Consider the following 22,456-nt stretch of genomic DNA (forward strand, 5'->3'; position numbering starts at 1 on the left):
TTAGAGAGAAAGAATATTGGTTTGCAATGGGACAAATCTGTGTCCCACGAATCAAGGCACGGGAATGAAGAGCCTTTATCCACTCGAATACCACGTGGTATTTGGTACGGAGGGATCAGGGGTGCAGACTTACAAAAAATATTGGGGGGTGCCAAACCGGGGACCTTGCCCCGGTAAATTTTATAAGTAGTAAGTTTTAAGTTTTGTAAGCATTTTAGAAGAGTCATATGATCAACATTATAACCCTGATAGCTGGAATGCCGATATCTGGACACTCCGGGGAAAATTGACAAGCCTGACAGATTTATCCTCACTTCTGTAACGAATTTTTGGGGGGGCTTGGGCCCCCTCAGGCCCCATGGAGTGGGCGCCACTGGGAGGAATCACACATGCGAAGTCATGATGCGAGAAATCTTCACATGCAAACATCTCTCGAACCCGGGCCTATGTGGAAGGGAGCCGTGACCCATTTCATACTTTGCTTATATAGTTTCAGAAATTGATATCAATATGTCAATATCATTTTGAACATATGCTCAAGAAAACTAATCCTCACTTGATTTCAGCCAGATACGTTTTCAAACGACCGGATTGTTAATTCAATTGTTTTCCTGAAGTTTTTTTCCATATTGTTGTAACCTTCCAAGATATCAGATCCCTAACATCACTCTCGCGATGTCTCCTGTAAGTAAATTTAGCTTGGAACAATAGAACAAATACCATCATGCAATGATTTTTCCGTATGAATGACGCAATTAATTGTATTATTAAAGTCACCAATTCCACACCTTTTATTACGAGAAATAATGGTATTTTAGATATCTCAGTTTAGAAGTGTTTCCTTTATTTTCGTCTCATAATCCAGTATTCATTAATTTGACCAAAAGCGAAGGAATTTTCGCGTCGTCTTAGAAAAAAATTGTCTTTAAATTTGCGATGTAAATTTAGCTTATGGTCCACACTACGATCGTGAAGAGATCCCCTTCCTAACTCGTTTGAGATATCGGAAACACTGCAATTTCTTTATATCAACTCATCTCGAATTTGGTCGCACTCCACTGTGATGCGTTGATTTCGTCTCGCAGTCCCACCTCGTACGAGTACCAACGTATTCCAAGTGCGATCTTTCTATAATCAGGTTATTCTCCATTGCCATGAAGCTTTGCTTCCTTGTTAATGCTTATTTTTCCGTCATCCACCAAGGAAGTCGTTGTCGTGATTGATGAGTTATGCATTCTAACGAATAAATGAGAATCACAAGAAAGATGTGATGGAATTAGTGAACCGAATCACACAATTGATTTGATTCATTAAGCCCAAATCTCAAGGCCGTTTTACACGGTACACGGAATTGCGCAGTCTGACGTACGTGTGAAGGCGCAATCAAAATTGCGTCGTGTAAAGCGGTGAATTGCTAGAACACATGCGAGAATGCGTGGATGCGAGAAGGCGAAATAGCCCCTGTTCTAATTTCGGTCTTGCATTCGCACAATTCCACGCCATTTTAGAAATTAATGCAGCTCTAACCTGCGCAATTCCGTGTACCGTGTAAAACGGCCTTTAGAGAAGAACTAAGATTGTGAGAGGGGAGGCAAGAATGTAAGGAGAAGGAGTGGTTCGCATTTGCTGGCCCCGCTTGCAGCAAACAGACCGCTTTTGTGAGAAACTGCGTCGTCGCCGTTCCCACGCTCCGATCCAATGGAGTGGGGATGGCGTGGAAGGGGTTGGGGTGGGAAGATGCTCGTGACCCTGACTGAGTCATCCCAACGAAGACGGAGAGGGACTTGGTTTCGGCAGTGGAGGGGGGAGGTATTCATGAAGAAGTGGTGGGGATAGGCTTCGAATTTGGTGAATTAGTTCACGCATAAGGCGCTGGGAACTGTATGAAAAGATTTTAAATATCTAAAAAAAATTCCTTTCGTTAATATTGCGATGCCACTAATTACTGCTCTATTTTTGGAAGTGTGTGGACTTCGAACATAAATTGATTGAACTCCCATCTGAAATAATGGTGACGTCCATGGCCAGGGGTGGATCCAAGATTTCTTTCTGAGGGGGGGCAGAAGCGAAGTCGTAGGCCTGTGGGAGGGTGAGCTAAGCCGAGGTGGGGGAAATTTGAATTCGCCCGCTATCTAGTGGAATCTTCTGGAAATTTGTCCTGACTTGCGCGCTAGCGCCAAAATTAGCTCATTTCCTGCTCATCGCTCGCGTTGTCATCTTCGAAAGAGCCGTCTTCTTCTGAAGTTTTAATAGCATTCTTATCGCTGGGCTCTTCATCTTCCATCGCAATCAGGGCTTGTGGGAGTGTGCATTCCAACTTGAGTAAGTTCAAGTAATCATATGTATGTTACTGTTTTGATGGAGTGAAGTTTTAATCAGAGGTCATATAACGAAGTTTTTGGCGCCACTACTCCTGCTCCAGGAGAGTTAGAATGATTGTGCTCTGCCCGGGTACTTGCTCCAAATGATTTTTTGTCCGCAATGGGAGAAGTTGCTTTTTGTTTGCTAATTTATCTCTTTTTTGATTTATATTTGATTGTGTTATGGCTTCGTGTGCATTTACTGCCTGCTTGCTTTCACTGTTGAATTCTGTCTTGTGTTAGAATACGTACTTTGCAAGGGCCTCAGTTTACGAAATATAGAGCGTGTGCTTCTCGTTTAAGCCAGATAGATCAGTTATGTCGGGTGATACTCAACTATAATGTCTTCGGCTTGATCACTCCTTTTGTCGTTTCACTATCACTGGAAATACGTCGCGATTATTTCATTAACGATTTGAATGGTCATGATTTATGTTATATTTAGTTATACAGAGTAATAGCGAAGGCCTGAGGTATGCGTTTATGAATTTCAAAAGTGAAATGGTTAATTTTCAATAGTGGGTAGCCGTAAGTACGTAGTAGTGGATATGGTGCTTACATAGAATTCAATGGAAATGAAAAACGCATGTCTTGTTACTTTTCGGTGCCGATTTATGTTAGTGTTAGCTATTCGCCGGCATTTTAGTAATATATTCCTGCCTCTGTTTAATTTCTATGTAGTGATGTATCACTGAAGGAAACCACATCCGTGTTTATACACGTAGTTTCATTTGTTTATCAACACGGCGTCACCTTATTTTGTCAATCGAGCTTGTTTCTAGTCTTCGTCGAGAGCTATGATTGCGATGTTTTTCCTAGAGTACAAATTAGAAATTTTCAGGAATTACGCAGAGCAATACTACATAAAACTTGACCGGAGTCTAGGAATCGTGAATAGTGTGGGCCATGTTCCAAATGTAGGCAATTGTTATTAAGATTTGGTCTCGTGTGTATGACGTTAACACTAATTGTAAGGTGCATATTTTGTTCTTTTCTCGTGGAATTATTGTGAACTGTATCATACTCAAGGCAACTATTTGTTTCGTACGCTAGTATAACCCTTATATTTTTATTCGTGATGATGTATTATCAGCTATTCATTCGTATTTCAATGATGAAATAATGAAAATGGTTTACGTTAGTCTCATAATATCTAAGAAGTTCGACATAATATTTTGGAGGATAAACATTGCCTGACGGTTCTATTTGTACTACTTTTCCTACGATATCAAGGGTTGTTGCATTTAAAATTTGTAGTCGTCTCATAGTTATGAATAATTCTTGAAATTAGTAGTGCGTAATTCAATGCGTTAATCAACCATAACTCGTATAGGAATTTATTCATTGTTTGTAAAATGTCTTGCTGGGAATAGTTACGAGATTTAAATCTGTTTTTTTATGTAGCTGCCGTTAAGTAGTCACCACATTACTTCGAGGCATGTGAAATAAGTAATGGGACAAAGAATTCCTTGTGGATTTCTCGTTTGTATGACCCATGTAATGAGTGTTTCTGTTATTTGCTCTTGCCTGAACTTAAAGGCTTTAAGGAGTCGTGAACAAACGTATTTTTGCCATTGATTAGATATTTTTTTTGGCTTATTATTCTTCTTCTGGAGGGCTACTGTTATCGAGCTTCATTGACGAATATGATCGTAATTGGTGAAGTAATTTGATGTGGTAAGGATCTGTCTTTTGTAGTTCCAACGTGTTCAGTTGATGTTTCGTAGGCAGTTGGAAGGTTTGATTTTTCTGAGCTGCGAGCAACTCTACCCAGACGGCACAGAACCCTCCGTATCTAATTCGTATGTACATAGTACCCATTGACTAAGGGGATACTATGCCGCTCCGTCGCTTTTCGTCAATGGATACATTCCATTCGCGGCCTGTCGACGAAGCGCGTACGCAGCATGTGAATGTCCGCTACTAAGCACGTACGATTGGATACGAAGCGCGCAGGAACACGGCACTCAGGCTAATCTCAATCGATTAGGTCGACATTAGATATATCGTAACTCGCACGATCGAAAAATGTATCGAACGCAACACAATCGATAGCTACCGACCGTAGCGAGAACCTTGATACGAATCATTATGAATTGTAAGTTCTCAATAGGTAAATAACACCATATCATGAATTCTAATTACCATGAAAGACTCACGACCGACAAAGATTTGTCGGTTGTGAGTTTTTCATGGTAATTAGAATTCATGATATAGTATTATTTACCCATTGAGAACTTACAAAACTTACTCGGCCACTTAAATAACTCTGCGAAAAATGAGATTCTCATGGCTAATTCTCATGGCTAATTCACGCACCCCCAGCATCCAGCATTGTTAAGTGGCTCGTACTTACTTGGAAACCTTGAGATGTTAATGAGAGTAAATTCTTATTAATTTTGACACTAAATAAGACATCACATAGCCCACGAGCATTAAAAAGCTTACCCTAAAGCCTGACGAAATAAAATTTTTAAATAAAAATTGCCGATGAAACAGGATTGCTGGCACATCTGCTATTAGTATGATCGAATTCATCAAAATGCAAGCAAAAATTAACGTATAGTTCAGTCACAGCTACTAAAACTTACCCATATATGGCGCTAAAGTATTTGAAAAATTATTTGGGATGAGTAAAAGTCCCTAGGTCACTGCAGTAAATGTATCAACCTATTAAAAATATGAAAGTCCTGCCAAATCACCAGCATAAACACTTGTAAAATAAAACATGTTATCTCTTAGATCACACCTCCGATTTTATACTTACTTTGCATGAAGTCACCACCGCAAGAAATTTTAAAGAGGCAGGAAAGAAAAAACCCACAGAAATACAATACATATATTATGTATTTTCTATTGTCAACCACAATAATATTTCCAATTTTCTCTTCTATCCCACATCTAATTTAGCGAAACAATTACTCTTATTCTCTTTCGAATAGAAAATTATTTTAAAAGAGGACTGGTCGATACATACAAACTATCGTCAATACTTTCTCCGATGAACGTCCACTATCACTGCACCAACTTGCACAAATCAAATCCACATCCACAAATATGTCACTTCTGCCACAATGTCTGTCTTCTTGGCGACAGGTAACAGTGAAGCAATGGTACCTTCCTCCAATCTGGGCACCTCCAATTCAGCAAGAATTTTCTCCTCGTCTTCTCGTCTAAGGCCACAGATTATTTTCTGATATCACAAGGTGCGATGTGTAGCTCAGACACCTAAAATTAATAAATAATAAAATACCATGTAACTTATTAGGTCAAATCATTTCCAATTTTTGGTATTTCTGCATGAGAAATCAAATTACTAGGCTCGTAAATATAGTAAATATTTTTATGCCTGATATTTTTATTGTTTTAAACTATAGCATAAGATAATTTGAAATGATGAAAGCCGACGTGTAATACACCATAGGGCAAGCTAAGAAGCAATATTCGAACCTATAAACTTGGCAGCTTATTCCTAGTTTCTCCTTTAACCACACGTTTACCGAACGAATTAATACAAAAAAGACAACTAAAATGCAAGAATTTTCAAAAGAATTGCTGCTACAATATTTTGAATCACCATTTTTAGTACTGAATAGTACTATAGTACTTCAGTACTGAATAGTTCGGGATGTTGATGCATCAACATCCCGAAGCCACTTCTAACTTAAAATTACATCCAAATAATTACAGCGAGAAAGAGTACATACCTCACAGCTTTTCGTAGGGGTGAAATGTTTTCTTCTTATCGCCCAAATGCACTTCTTCTTCAACTCAGGATCTTTTGGAAAGCTAAAACCTTGAACCATGTCCCGGAGTTTCCATTACGTCATCCCGACAATAAACACACGAAAGGCATTTTTAACAAAAATAGCTCACAAACACGTTTCTGAAGCCCAGTGAATGAAATTAAATAATAAGGGAAACTTCACTATTACCAGACACTCTATTTTTCACAAACTTAACCACAAAAATCCCTGAAATGTGGTAAGACGTTACGTAAACGACGCGATCTCCAACGCCTTGTGCTAGCTTGTGAAGACATGTGATCTTTCTAGGAGGATATGGCACGATGGCACCAGATGGCACCACCCGCGAAAGAAAATAGTCCCAGACCGAATACAGTTTTATCGATGAGATACAATTTTATCGATGCATATGAATTTGCCAGTCCTCTTGCATCTTTTTTCGTCATTAAAGGAAATAAAGAAACAAAACCTTCTAAGTAACTTTCTAAGCGCGATTTTTGTATCTTGATTGTCCACCCTCGTATTTAGGTACGAAAACTTCCTGTGCCGTCTGGGTAGCTTCGTACTTATGAATGCTATACTAGTTAATATTTGACTGCTGTTCAACTTCATGGTTTCCAAGAAATGAATCGCGGTTATTTTATGTTTGTATTTGGGAAGGGAGTGATTTTATGATTGTTACAATTTTCCTCGGTACAATTTTATCTCTTGGTGAACCGTGTTTCGTCCGTAATATATAATCTTTTGGTTTTCAGGACCTAGGCGTAATTAACGCTGGAGGTCTGGATTTTTATATTTTACGATTGTATTACGTTTGTTACACTGTTTCTATTTAGTCGTGTCATCATTTCAGCCTGTTTTTGCGAACTATTTCAATCGATTTTCGCCCGTATTAAGACACTTATTCTAGTTTTAATATACCGTGTGCTACAATGATTTGTTGATGGGGTAAAAGTTTTCGTATCATGATGAAATTATAGGACTTCATGAGTAGGCAGTCGTGTGTATCATCAATCTGCTATTATTTTATGCTTGAAATTTTGTCTCCTCTGTGATAATATGGAAATGCTTAAAATTTTGTCTCCTCTGTTATATTAATGAAATGGTTTAAATTTTGTCTCCGATATTGGGCCGTAATAAACTCTAGAGTCTGCTTAGATTCTAAAAATGGCATTATCTCTTTCCAGCGGTGTAAATAACCAATTTTTGATCATAGATGCACACAAGTTAAATTCGTTACATGATGATCCAAACCTTTTTTTGCCTATGTGAAATTGTACTCTATGGTTTATTTCAACGTAACAATTTGTCCCACCATTGGACGAGAGCACATTACTTAGACGTATCTGAAATTGATATGAGGAGAGATACTGCCTTTGTGAATGTTTTTTGATACACCATTTTATTAATATACGGTGACCTTCTTTCCTCTTCAGGATTCTCTCGTGGTGACTGAGCTGTGGATGTCTAGCCATACCATCCTGCTTTAACTTAGCTGCCTTGAGCTGAACCTCCACAATCTCCAAGTGTGTATCCTTATCAATTTCTTATGATTTTGTTTTTTGTGTCTCAGTGCATGGAATTGGTTGATTTTTTCGTCTTAGTTCCTTTGTAGAAGTAGAACATCTTACCTACGTGGTGCCCTTAACGTTTGATGGGGGAAATGTTGCAGTATGTTGATGTTGCCTTGTGAATGTTTTGGTGTAAATTGCTTCTCTTTTCTCTCTCTTGGTGAAGTTAACTGATTTATTAATGCAAATAAATGCAGTTGAAATCCAATTTCATTATACACATTTAAACAACATATAAATGCTGTCACTTATCAGGGTGGGAGGTTGGAAGTTAGTATATTGTTGCAATTGTGTTCTCTCGTTATATGTGGCTTGTGACAGGCAGTTGAGGATCTCATTGGAAATTTCTCTCATCTGTAGATCGGCCATTAAATAGTGTGATGCATCATTCGAAGCCACATGTAAGAAGTTCGATGGAGATAATTTGTCACTACCGAACCAGTTACAATTAAATTCATTTGTTGCACGTGAAAGCGGTAGACGTTTGTTTAAATTTTGACAGTGGTTGAGTATAAATGATTTACATCAGATGTTATTTATTTTGTAAGTAATAGAATAGATAGGTATTCTTTACCTCACTTTTAAATGATGGCTGGAATTCTGGCTTGGAGTTCAAATGTAAAGTTGTTTGCTAAAATTTTGATGTATTTCTCATATTGTAATAATGGCTATAGAGGAAAATGGTTAAAATGGCATGTGTGGAGGCAAGAAAGATTGCTACAGTGTTTTTTATGGTAGGAACATGAAAAATATGAAAATGATTCCATTGTTCATAAATGCAAAAGTTGAGGCAAGAACTGTATGCTTAGTTTGAACAGATGTAATTTATGTTCGTGATCATTGTAATGCAATATCGCAATATCCATCAATTGGATGTTATTGAATTGACTAAGTTTTATGTGATTTTCAATATTAAGTCTTTAATCCAATTATTTTGTTTTTAAAGTTATCAATCATTTCTTAATTCTTAGGTTAGTTATGTAGAAATAAAAAATTTCAGTATTATTGAAGCCAAAGATAGCACTCATTCTATACTCTACAAGGGATCCCTGTAAACACAAATAGCTGCAGCAGCGCTGCACAGGGGTTTCACAGCTGCAAGTTCGTTTCTGTTTAAATGAAGCGCGGTAACAGCGCTTGTGCAGCGCTCTTTCGCAGCACGCTGGCGAAACATGCAATTGCAGCGCATCAACAGCGCATGCCCAAAGCATGCCTGCAGCACGCTGCTGGAGCGCTGCAAATGCGAGTTTGTGCAACAATCCTCCGCTACGCGATACGCGATTGTTTAACAGGGTGCTTGGGAAGTTTGCTGAGGCTATGGCGGCCAACGTTGTGGAACTGTTGATCGTCCTTGGGGATTCTAATTAGGTAAGAATTTATCATCTTCTTTTAAAATGTATAATTTTAGTTACTTTAAATTCAATGCTCCTTGAAATTAGGTAGAATTGGCATTCTTTCATGGTGAATATAAACACATTTTAAGAGTGAGTGTTTTTGTTTACATACGTGGTCGTAGTTATGTTTGGAACCATGGAAATAAGCTTGAAAATAATAATCATATAGGTTTCCATTAATAGTGAAATAGGAAATTTGTAACGCTTATCTCAGGAAAAGTTCACAGCTGAAAAGTTTTTAGTTAGCCAACCTTTTTCGTAAAATACTAAAAAGATTGTCTAACGAGATGGGCTGACGCGGGAGTGAAAAAATCATCAAAGCGACAGAGAGAATGCCCTGCTAAAATGGAAGATGTCAATACTGATTTATCCAGTAATTATCTTGTGTTACTAATTAAAAAATATAAGTTGTTTAAAGTTTAAGTAAGCCTTCAAGAATGCATTGACGAATTTTAAAATGAAAACGCTGGTAGAGGAGTAATGGGATAACTCAAAAGCATTTTGGTCTGGTGTTAGGGAAGTACGAGCAATGTAAAATATCTTCCGTTTGATCGCTAAAATACGATGATGGATAAGTATTAGCAAACAGTTTCGTGAAAGTCAATTTATTGAATTCCTACTTCAAGAGTGTGTTCACTGAACCTTCTGAGAACAAATTAGAAAATATTGACAATGTTTTTGCAAGTTCTAGCTTCAGGGTAGATTGCCTTCATGAGTGTTTGGCAAGTTTAGCCTTTATATAAATGAGAGAGTGTAATTTTCTGGCGTATGTAACATTGTTGTGACCGTGTGGTGTGCATGTGGGAATCCTCTTGCGTGCTTATGATTCATCATGATAAATATTATAATTATTACAAAGCTATTCTTGGTATAGTTTTTACTCTTGTCATTTATTCCTTCCCTCCTTTTACAATTGATCTCCCATTGATTGCGTCTTTTGTATCAGTAGTTGCTTTATGTGTGTTCTTTGGTATTTCCTCAGATGCTGATAAGAAGCCTACGCTGGTTCATGTTGGTTTTGGTAAAATAAATAAAAAGATAGGAGAGTGGTACCAGCAATTGCACCAGGATAAGGAGATCTGTTTTTGTCAGTGATTGTGTATACTGTTGTATTATTATGAATATATGCTTTTATTTTTCATTGAATGGCTCTTGCTTCATCTGATGTGTCTAGCATAATTACTTTAAACGACCACTGTTTATTCTCTAATTTTCAGTTTTGTATTTCGAAGAAAGAGCATAAAAACTTCCACTGCTATTGTATGCCATGCAATTCTGCCCTTGGGTACTGTCATTTTGTTCTGTAACTAGGAATTGTGGTGCATTCTCATTCTATATTGAGTACTATGTTTGTTGCCTTTGCTTTTGATGATTTTTCGTTGCATTGCTTCTGCTGACATATGCATTAATTACTTAACATGAATTTTGTTTATTCTCTAATTTTCAAATTTATATTCTGAGGAGAGGGCAGAGAAACTTCCACTGCCATTAATTGCTATTTAAATCTGGCCTTGCATACTGTCTCTTTGTTCTGTAACTTTTTGGGATGCAAATTAAAAGATGCGCTGAAAATAAATTTTTTAGCATATTTTGAATTTTATTTTTCTACCATAAACTCATTCTGCTGTAAGGATAATGCTATATAGCGAATGGTGAGTAAGTATCTGTGTTTAAGGTATGCTTAGTTATTCTGAGGATTGTTGTACGCTTTGTATGGAGTGGTTACCAGTTCTTAATTTTGCATTCTTTTTTTGATTCGAGATTTGAGAACTAGTGCTGTTTTGGCTGAGTGAAGTACTGATGGTAAGCCTAGAGTGAAAGTCTATGGAAATTTTACTTTCTAGGTTATGACCGTCATGGAATTCTACCGTGTGTGCCAAACTCCTTGTCAAGGTAATTTCGTTTTGGTTTACTACCCTGTGGCCATAGTTATGCAGGTTATTCCGGACCTTTTCATTGATGGTATGCTTTCAGTGTAAATCCCCAAAAGCAATTCCATCATTCATGTGCAGGTCTGAATTATCATCGCTGCTATGCTCGTAGATATGTCTACTTGTCCGGGCACTAGTCAGCCTGGCAGGTGAATGAAGAAATAGCTATTGGGCATAAGCTATGAAGGAGTACTGAAATAAATTATTAGGTCTTGATTGAACTGCATAATTCAATCAAGACCTAATAATTTATTTCAGTACTCTTTCATAGCGTATGCCCAATAGCTATTTCTTCATTCACCTGCCAGGCTGACTAGTGCCCGGACAAGTAGGCATATCTACGAGCATAGCAACGATGATAATTCAGACCTGCACATGAATGATGGAATTGCTTTTGGGGATAGGCCACCGGGTAGTAATTGGCAAGGATAAGCTTGATTCAGTACGCAATTAAAGCGAAATTCGGGCGCCGCAGCACCGCTGGTGTAGCGTTGCTAATGCATTTCTACAGCGCTGCAAGACGGTTGTTGCAGCGCTGCCGCAGCAACTGAACGGCGCTGCTGCAGCTGTTCAGCAGCGCTCGTGATGCTCCTCCGTTACGCTGCCGCAGCTGTTCTGCAGCGCTACAGTGGCGCTCTAGCAGCGCGTGTGGCATTCAAAAAACGGAAATTTGAAGGTTGCTGTCGCGCGTCAGCAGCGCGTGGGCACCGTCTGCAGCGCTACGGTGCAGCGCTGCTACAGCGCTTCAGCAGCTATTTGTGTTTACAGGGATCATATTAAAATTCCATTACTAATGGATTATTAGTGCAATAAAATTCTGTTCCTTAAATACCTAAATGTATGTGGTGTGTGGAAATTTTGACTATTGAGATATGACATTTAATATATCAGAATACTTGTTAGATTTTCGAGGGCTTGTGGTTTTATTTGTGTGTAAGGAAGCGTATTCAGAGTCTAATTATGTCATTTAGTCTCATATGTGAGTTAAAAATCTGTTGTTATAGGTACAAAAAAATATTTTCTCAGTTTTTTTTAATACTAAGGTGAGTATTTAACTGTTTTGTAGTGGAGTTATTGTGATCATCTGCATTCATAGACAACTGTTGGTTTCATACAATAGGATAGCCTATGAAGTTTGATCCATGGCAATTTATTATCAGCTTTCCTGTTTGTTAGCGGTTATATAAAAAGCATTTTTTTGGAAGTGATTCCTTTTATGTCTACATAGATCTTCGTTTTTTTACTAAGATTTATATTTTATATATACCATGGCCATCATTTTTTCCCATAATGTATTATCTTGTGGTTTGCAGAACTTCAGCATAGTTAATGTTGGAAGGTAATAATAGTATTTAATAGTCCTACTTACAGTATTTCATTGAATATAGTCCCCCCCCTAGTTTTGAGGCTTGAGTTACAGGAAAAAAAAGAAAAATAAAGGTTTGAAAATAGTCCCCTCTTTATTTTTACCATGGGTATTTTTGGAAAAAAAAGGTGGGACTATATTCATTCAAATACAGTATATTATAATTTGCCGTTGTGCTACTTAGTCGTTTCTTCATTTCTGTTTGTTTTTTATTGAGGATTTTAATGATATTGGCTAGTTTTATGCTTGTACTTTAGTTTTCATGTACCATGTGCTATGATGACTTCTTGATGGGGTAAAAGTTTTCGTATCATAATGAAATATTGGAAGTCAAGAGTAGGGTTCATGTGTACCATCAATCAGCTATCATATTTTGTGGGCATATTAGACTCTTCTGTGATAATATGAAAATGTTTTAAATATAATTGTCAATATTGGTCAGTGATTTGCTGTAAGTGTTCTGTGTAGATTCAAAATAAGGTATTAATTGTTGCCTGTGGTGTTACCCATTTTTGATTAGGGTGGAATCACTGAGATCAAATTCCTTACTTAATAATACAAACATGTTTGCATTGAATTATTGCTGCAATGACTATTTGTCTGCCCTGATAATATGGTTGTCTGAATTTCATCTTAACTTTCCAATTTGTCTCACCATAGGATGACAACATATTACGCAGTTGTTGCTGTATATACTGTTATTGTACGAAGAGGAAAGGTACTGCCAATGCGATTGTTTTGTGATACTCTTTTGTATTAGTTCATGGTTACTTTCTTTCCTTTTCAGGATACTGTCCTGGTGATTGAGCTGTGGTTTTCTAGCCATCCCATCCTGCTTTAACCTTGCTTCCCAGGACTGAACCTCCACAATCTCCGAGTGAGTATCATTATCAATTTATTATGAGTATGGTTTTTATGTTATAAGGTATGGAACTGTTAGCACTCATTATTTGTCTTGGTTTTTATTTAAATAGTAAGTCTTTCCTGTGTAGTACTTATTATGGTAAATGTTAGAGAATAATAATATTTGTTATAATTGTTAATGTGTAAGTGTGTGTGGCTTCTATTCTCACTCTCTCTTGGCCAAATTCATTGCCATAACAATGGGAAAAAATGCTAACAAAATCTAGAATATTTAAATGCCGCAATCGCATTGGAGCTTTAATTTATCACGGTAGCAGGTTGGAATTCTAATGTAATGTTGCGATTGTGTTTATAAGAATAATGGTGCTTGTGACAGGCAGTTGATTAGCTGAGTGGGAAATTTCTCCCATCAATATAATGTTCATTCAGAAGTTTGATGGACTAATGGAAGCTCTTGTGACAAGTGTGGTGTGGATTTTTTGTCCTCCAATATAGATAGTTTTGAATTTTATGTGGAAGGTGAAAGTAATAGAAATGAGTTTTACATTTGAAAGTGGTTTAGTATAAATAGTTGACTGTTGATTATTTTACCTTCACAATTACAATCTCCATGTGAATATCATTATCAATTTATTATGAATATGGTTTTTGTGTTGCAGTGTATGGCACTGTGTAATTTCACTTATTGTTTTTGCCTTGGTATTTATTTAACCCTTATCCGGGCAAGGAGGGTCCAACGGGCCCTACAGCCTATATTTCAGGTTATAACATGAGAACAAAATATCCCAGTGCTGTGAACTTCTGTGACTTTGTTCATACGGACAAATGGAATAAGAAAATAATATTTTTAAATAAAAATAAATATTTATTTTTTGTTTATGGTAAATTTAAACTTTTCCTAACGTAACCGGGCAAGCTGGGTCCAATGGACCCTTCACATACGCGATCAGTTGCACATCATTAGATGGTTAATATAAAAGGTATTTTGTTGTAATTTTTCAAGTATTATTTGGGAATCTTCACATACACATCTAAATAACCCCCTAACTCATTGGCGTATGGCAGGAGGTGAGTGTTCACCAGTTATGCAACACGCTGCACTTGGATTCTTACGAGCATATATATCCAGTTTGTGTTAGCTTCAATCACGAATTTTATTTTAGCTATCAAGGCTGGAAAATGTAATTAGTGTAAATTAAATAACTAGATTATGTATGCAGAATGTTATTCTAGGTAGCATGGGTGGTAAGATGGAGGCAGATACCGGGGAAGGTGAAAATGCAATATAGAGTAGGGTGGTCACTGGAGAGTCACCGGTGCATTATGGTTGGAAAATCCTGGTGAAGTAGAGTGAGATGGGAGAGGAATGAACAATACGCAACAAACATCATTATCTGTATCCATAAATGAAGGATGGGGACAGTTTTTTTCATTCTTTCGCTTCTTGCTATTGTACCGTGGCGGTCGCCAAGGGCATATTCTAAGAGAAATTTTCCTTCAGTTGGGTTGAGTTACCGGGAAACCCCTAGAGAATGATCACTGAAACGATCCAGTTGTTTCCAAAAAAAAACCCTGTTCCTCGGAATTTATTTGCAGCGTCCATCCAACGACATTAGGGATATAGGAAAGCATATATCCTGCCATACGGAAAGCATGCAGATGATGTCGCTTCGAATTTGAACGTTCCTGTTCATTATCATTCTCCTAAAAATCCCTAACGACAGTCCATCCTTCCCTGTTTTCTCCTTCTCCTGCACTCCCCGCCTATCTTTCCACCACCTTTCACCTCTACATCCTCCATCCTTCTTTCCCATAAAAACTACGGCATGTATGACAAAAGAGTAGAGTGCTAGCAAAGAGCTACTGAGCATCGTAGATGAAGGCATATAAGATGTTGCACATAACTGATTCCGATAATATGGGCTTTTATACGGAACTACCGCCTCAATATGCAATTTTCTTTGGGTAAAAGTAACACAGCCATCGGAGTGATGGCAAATATTTACAAGTTTCCTTCACTAAGACATCACATACCCATATAAGTTCTAATAGATGAGTACTAAGGAAGTAATCCGTAGTTTTAGAGAAATTCTATGAAATAACATTTTTTATAATTATTAGATCATGGCTAGACAAAAGCTTTTGCCTCAAGATGGCACACAAAAACTGCTGAACATTGAAGAAACTAGTGACGATGATTTGGATTACCAGCCAATCGAAGAGGAGAGTTCCAATGAAGATGTCATTGACATAAAGAGCATTGCCTGGTTTGGATCGAAGAGTTGTACAGCACCTCACTGAACCATACCAAAATACGAACAGAAATGAAACGAGCGACAAAAAATTTCTCTGATATAAAGTTTGCATAGAGTTATGTTGGAACTATAGGAAAGTATTAACGATTTATTCCAGGAAATTTTCAAGCCAATAAAGTGGTTAAGTCGTTTCTTCATTGTTTGGTTTTTCCAAAAATGGTATGTTTGTGTCATTGCCCATGATGAAGAGTTGACCGGTAGTTCTTCTATGATTCATGCATCATAATAAAATTATGGAAGACGTCAATGCTAAACCTGAAATTATCTGTCACTACAACTGCACCTAAGGTGAAGTAGATTTCCTTGTCCAGTTGGTAAAGACGCACATGAGTAAAAGACGCACAAATAGTTGGCCTTTTGCATTTTCCATGAGTGACTTGGACGTGAGTAGAGTAGCAGCGTATGTGGTGTGGATGAATACTGATCTAAATTGAAATGTTGGTAGATATTGTTCAAGAAGACTATTTATTGTAAGTGCATCCGATATTCTGGTTGATGTCCACATTGAAAGACGATCCAACTTGGGTTTGCCTTGGAACACAGGCTAAGGATTTTTTGATGAAGGAATTTCTGAGCCAAGACATTCATCAAATTAAAGTATAACAAAAAATGAGATAATATATATGCCCATGATAAAAAACATTGTGAAGAAAAAAAAATGTGTAACAACTGTGAGCAATCGGTGTGCAATGAACATAGTGACGTAAACATGTAAATCAAAAGTGAAAAAATCTTTGAGGGGTAGCCTATCCTGGACTCGTTGATAAAATTTTGTGTTTTCCCCCAAACAATAAGTTTTGATGTTGTACAGTGTCTCGTTTCATAAGTAAATGATATTCAATTATCCCTTATGCTAGTTGATTCTAAATTTAAATTATTTCCACCAGGGATCAATTTTATGAAGGATGAATCATAATTTATTTAGATTTCAAATTTTTGTTACTAATTAACATGAAAAATATTCATTTATGAACATTAAAAATTATTTTTAAATCATTGAATGTGTATAAATTTGCACTATTTGACAAAAAACAATGACATTTATTCTAGCAGGTTGGCCCACATGAGCAAAAAGAAAAAATTAACAAGGAGGGTCCATTGGGCCCTGCTTGCCCGGTTACGTTAGAAATTTGAGGTGCCCGGATAAGGGTTAAATATTAAGTCTTACCTTCGTGTTGGCTTGATTTTTGGCATTGGAAATGCTTGAGTGCGTTGATGTTGACTGATGAATGTTTTAATTTGTGAATGGCCTAGTTCTCTCTTTTTCAAGTTCATTGAATTAGCAATGGGAAAAAATGCATTGTACATTATTTAAATGTCATAATTATATTATAGTTTTTTTTACCACAAAGAGTGGTTTGAAGTCTATAGCGTAGTTGCTTTTTTTCACAAGGATAATGGGGCGGGAGTGGCTGACAGGGATACTATTCACAAGTGATGTCAAGAGAGAAGATAAAACCTTTTTATTTGATTGTAGATACTTAGATAGCAATACTGTTGAAGGGTTCCCAAGTAACATTTTTGGTTTGCCCTCTGTTGGCAGATGGTGGGACACAGCGGTTGGCCCATGGTATGATTTGGCCACCTCGCCAACCGTCTCCCAACCAACGATTCCCCAATGATGGGCCAACAGAGCATTACAGTCGGGCCTTCGTATTCCCAACCAGAGGCCAACCCCTCTCCAACGATACACCGTTGGCCCTTCTGCCATCCGTTTCCCAACAAAAGCTATATTTTACTGGCATTTCTCATTTTTATAGAATGAGAGTTAAATTAATTTATCTTGATATGATACCGGTAGATAGAATCTTTACCTTTAACTTCCTATAAATCAAAATGAAATCAATGCTATAGGACAAAGTAAGGTTACAGTGGTTAAAAGTGGAAAACAAAAAATCAATATCAGTTCAGAAGGTCCCCAACTTTTATTTTCACAAATTAGGACAATTTTTATTAGGACAAAATTAGGAAAATTTCAACAGCACCTTTCCATATTACAATATGGCACTCACAAAAACTGTCCATCTTCTTTGTAGGGCAACAAAACACACTTAGATAAAATCTGGGTGGACTGCAATTTGCATCCAGGTACTAATTTTTTTACTACAAATATACCAATGGTACCACTTCTTAGAGGTAGTTCAAAGAAATACTCCTTAATATCAAACATGTCACACTGCAAGATGTACACCCCTGAGTTATTTGGTTCAATTGCCTTCACAATTCCTATTCTCTGGTCTTCGGTAAGGAAATTGTTAAGTTTAGTCCATTTTACTTAATTGGATTAATAAGTGCAAGATTTAGGGATATTAATAGGAATCACAGAAACACTGATTGAGTATAATAGTTAATGTATTTTCCATAAAATAATAATTGTGCAGATGTTATTTAGGTTTACTCATACAAATTCAATCTCATTCTCTTCAGAGAGGACTAAATCACTCAGTTCATCCATAGAAATACTGTTTTCATTAAAACTTCCACTTATACTAGATATGCCACAATCTGAAAAAATATACATATCGATCTATCTAAATTAATGATGAAAAGTTCAAAATTCCACGAAACTATCTGTTTAAGGTAACATGATTTTAGGAATGCCAGTTTTGTAAGACTTACCAAATGAGGTCAATACCTTATTTTTGTTAGAAGCTCTCAACTTATTTCATTTAGCTGCTATCACAAAGACAAAGCCCTAACAACCAAACAAGTCTTGGTTGTTAGGTTGCTAGGGAACCATGTGAACCGTATCCTGCAACGTATGCAATCGTAGTATACATCGTGCTTATTCACGGCCCATATCGAACTTACATCGGTTAAGTTAGACTCGAAACAGACAGATCTTATAAGTCTACAACTTTTCATGTGCCCTCCGGGATATATGTACTAACAAGTCGCATTAAAGAAGCCTCCGCTTCTTGGAACCATTTATGTCAAATACCATGCTGAAAACACTAGAAAATTAGCAGAACATTACTTAAAAAAGAGTTATACATAATTTCCAAAAATTATCCTATGTAGAATTCCTTAAATAATTATCAGTTGCCAGCATAAGTTATGGTGACACGCCTGCTGGATAAAAACCCGAAAGGTATGCGACCCGCACAACATTCTTATAGAATTCTAAGAAATGCAGAGTTCTTACAAGAATTTCTGTGAGACTTGTAGAATCCTATAAGAATTTGTGTAAGACTTATAGAATCCTGTAAGTCTTACGGAATTCTTATAAGAATTTCTACAAGACTTATAAGAATTTTCCAATATTGCCAGCCTTAATTCTTAGCTGCGCCCCTGCCGGTGGCTATATTGTTATTTAAAATGTAATCCAAGTAGACTGGATATTCTAGTGAAGGAAAAAATTTATACGGCTCCCTTAGAAAGTCAATTATGGAAATTTTTTCATAAAAACTAGGGAAAAACTGCGACATGTCGTTATTGCAGTAAATTTATCATTATGTGTAGGAATACCACTAATTTACCAAGTCACGTGAATGGGACGCATTATGATATGATGAGAGATGAGGTAAAGCTTACCATTTGTTTGGCATTATCTTCATTTGATTGTACCAACTTGAAGTATAATTGGATACATCAAAGGTAAAATAATTATTATGCCTGCACATAGTCGGTAGCACTGACTGTCAAAGCAAGCGATTATGCCATCCTATTTTTTAATGAATAGATGCTACCGATCCGATAACCACTTGATACGATAAATCGATTACAATGAAATTGCGCCCATCTCTACGTTGAAGATCTTGTCTGAATTTTGTTTGCAGCTCTCATGGCATAAATTGAGGAAATGGTATGATGTCCCAACGGTGGCCCAATGATAATCCATTTCGTAGGGCCATCGTTGGGGATTTCCGTTGGGCCAACAGCATAAACCGTTTCGTTGGGCCAACGAACAATATCTGCGTTGGGCCAATACCAGAATTTGGTTGGCATGTCCACCCACAATGAGCCAACCGTGACTACGGTTCCCCAACCGAGGCCCAACGGTCAATGTTACTTGGGTTTTTTCTGTATATGCCTGGGGTTGAGAGTAATAAGCATTTAGAAAATGAAAAATACAGTCACATTGAATTTAAATATAAAATTTTGCTTTCAAGGTCGATTTAGCTGAGTGGTAGCATATCATGTTTTAATTTTGAAAGACCAGGGTTTAAGACTCAGAAACAGTAATCTTTGTAATGTTTTTCTAGTCTCCCATTTTCTACATTGTGTGAAATGTGTTCCATCTTCTTTGGATATGTTGATTTCAGACATTTTACTTTTTTTTTACTAAATTGACATTCATGTCACTTGGTAACCCTTGCTTCGAATTGTTCACTACGTTGCCAAGATTTATCCAAGTGGGAGTGATAACATTGTGTAGGTGGCATCAAAGTATAGGGAACTCATTTCCAAAGCAAATATTCTAAACATACTTTCTCTATAGAAAAGTTTCTCTGGTTCATCCTGAGGGAAGATTTTTACCTATCTACCTATGTGATCAAGTTCGAGCATTACAAGTGCTAAAAGTTGCTATTGCTCTTCTAGCATTTGTTTTTGTCCAGTAGTCTATTTAACTTGGCATTGTCTGGAAATGCCCTTTTAACTTTATTTATGTTGCTTTGTAAATTATGCCCCATGTATTTTGTTGCCAAGGTCCTATTCAAGTGGATTCCATAGACCCGAGATATTGAGTTCGAAGTTAAAAGGCTAAGATTTTGTGTGTGATAGGATTTTGGAAATGAAGAAAGAAATGTTGTTCTCAACGCTTGAATAGTTAAACAGCTAGACAAATAGATTGAAGTTCTTTTAAAATGTAGTAGCCTGGACGGGAGGTTGGAGTTCTGTCTTTATGCTTGGTTGGAATTTTTAGTCTCCAAAAAGCTATTTTCGGCTACCCTGCCAACCATTATTCCCTCTTCCAACTAATAGTCGAGGTACGCTTTCCTCCCTCAAGCTCACTCTTCTCTCTTTTTGAGTCCTTCTTTCCACATAGCTAGGTTCCAAGAGCTTTCAAAGAAGCTGTGTAATCTGGGGATTGAATTGTCGATGCATGAGAACTTTCAATTGTCTGTACTATGCTACTTGGCCAACTTAAATTGATTCATAGCCCACACTGGTTGAGGTATTTGCCCATTTGATGATCCTGTTTTTCCTGTGGCTTGTCAGCTCCTCCCTTTTCTTTTCCATGGCCTCTTCAGACTCCCACTTTCCTCCATTTCGTTTGCTTTTTCCTGCATACAATATTATTTAGTTTTCTCGTCCTTTAATCAGACTTTATGCCCACGAGAAATTGTTGTGGCATAAAAGGCCATTAATTGGAGGAAATACCTCCATAATATAATGCACCAAAGTTTAAAATTGAATAATACTGAAAAAGGTTCTGCCTTCTAAAATTTGTCATTCTTCATTCATTATTTAGCCCCTTCACAGGAATTTGAATGAGCATTGTCATAAAAAACGAAAAGTACTAAATTGAAAAGCAACATGGTCATTATATAAAACTGCTACCTGAGCACTAGCATTTGTGTTTCTTTATGTCTTTAGGGAAACCTATTTCCCTCCAGGTTCTAAAAATAATTCTATTCTCTACTAACTGTGAGGCATACCGTGCATATAATTGTATGCTAGTGAAGACAATGCATAATGCACGGTCGTATAGATTTGTATTCCATCCTCACAAGAGGAAATCTCTTTTTTCTCTTGAAGGAGGAAGATGGAGTTCTGGATTCGTGCAATAAACAGCCTTACTTGTGTGTAAAAATATGCATCGCACGGTTGGCATACGGATGTGCACTTCGGTGTTATAATTTTTTTGCTGCTTAAAGGTTCTCATTCCTCATCGATTAATAGTTCATTGGAAATAAAACATTTTGTTTGCCCCCTGGGAATCAATATGCAATTGAATTTTTTTGTTGCAAATATGGCTTGAGATGATATTTTATAAAACTTGAAATGAAACCTTCTTGTAAGTTAAGAATGCACAACAGAAACATTTAAGAATTCACTCTCCAGTTTCTTCACACACTCATGGACTAAAATCACCTCCAGGATCTGGCATGGACAATAAAAACTTGAGGAAGCAGTTTTCTTGGGACTGCAATAGCATACTGCGCAGTATATGAGTGTGTTACTTAGGTCACTCTCTGAAGAGCCCCCCGAACAATTTTCTCCTTTCTGGAGAGCTTTCCCTTTATATCCCCCTCTACGAACACCCGGTCTGATCAATTTTAATTATGAAATTCCTATTATATTTAGAGACACGGGTTTTTGTTTGCTCCTGAAAGGTCATTGCTGATTGCAATACTTCTTCAGCTGACAATTCATTGCTCGCGGACACGTATATTGTTATTTTACATTGTATGATTAGGTGTCTCCTCTTGAAACATGCAACCCATGAAGTGCCGGCAGGGAATTCAAATCCTGGAGATGTGTTCTGAAATAGCCTATTCTATTAAAGTCCAGGTCATCACCGGTTCACTCCTGTTCCTGGCTTCCGCAAAGTGATGGTTTACCCCTCTGTCATTCATTCCAAGCTTGTAGAGTTTTGTTCCCCCTGATTTTACATCTTTCTCCCATATGGTACCTGGGAAAGTCTTGGAAGACACTCAGTTGCTCTGACTGTGATTCTTCAGGCTGCGTTTCCCTCGAATGAATCTGTCCCTCTGCATCCAAAACACGTCGTGGTAGATGCGTTGGTTCCCCAGTCACTTCAGCATCTGATTCATCAGTATCTTCATCCATAATAGCCTCAGCACCTTCCTCCGCTCCAGTTATAGTAATTGTTTGTGACCCGTGTTCGTCACCCTCTTCCTCTAGTATAATTATTATTTAATTTACCGTTAGAGGCTATGGAGACCTGAAAATACATCATATTAGTTTATATTTATATGGAAAATCATAAAATGAATATGA

General features: G+C 37.2%; 1 long non-coding RNA gene across 1 annotated transcript; it reads left to right on the forward strand.

Moving 5' to 3' along the window:
* The first annotated feature begins 2,164 nt into the window (after positions 1-2,164).
* LOC124173169 lies at positions 2,165-21,324 on the forward strand. Its single transcript, XR_006868418.1, has 4 exons — positions 2,165-2,322; positions 7,543-7,632; positions 13,156-13,245; positions 21,251-21,324. It is a non-coding gene; the product is annotated as an uncharacterized LOC124173169 (long non-coding RNA).
* The last annotated feature ends 1,132 nt before the right edge of the window (positions 21,325-22,456 follow it).

This window comes from Ischnura elegans (assembly GCF_921293095.1).
Source record: "Ischnura elegans chromosome 13 unlocalized genomic scaffold, ioIscEleg1.1 SUPER_13_unloc_4, whole genome shotgun sequence".
Lineage (NCBI taxonomy): Eukaryota > Metazoa > Arthropoda > Insecta > Odonata > Coenagrionidae > Ischnura > Ischnura elegans.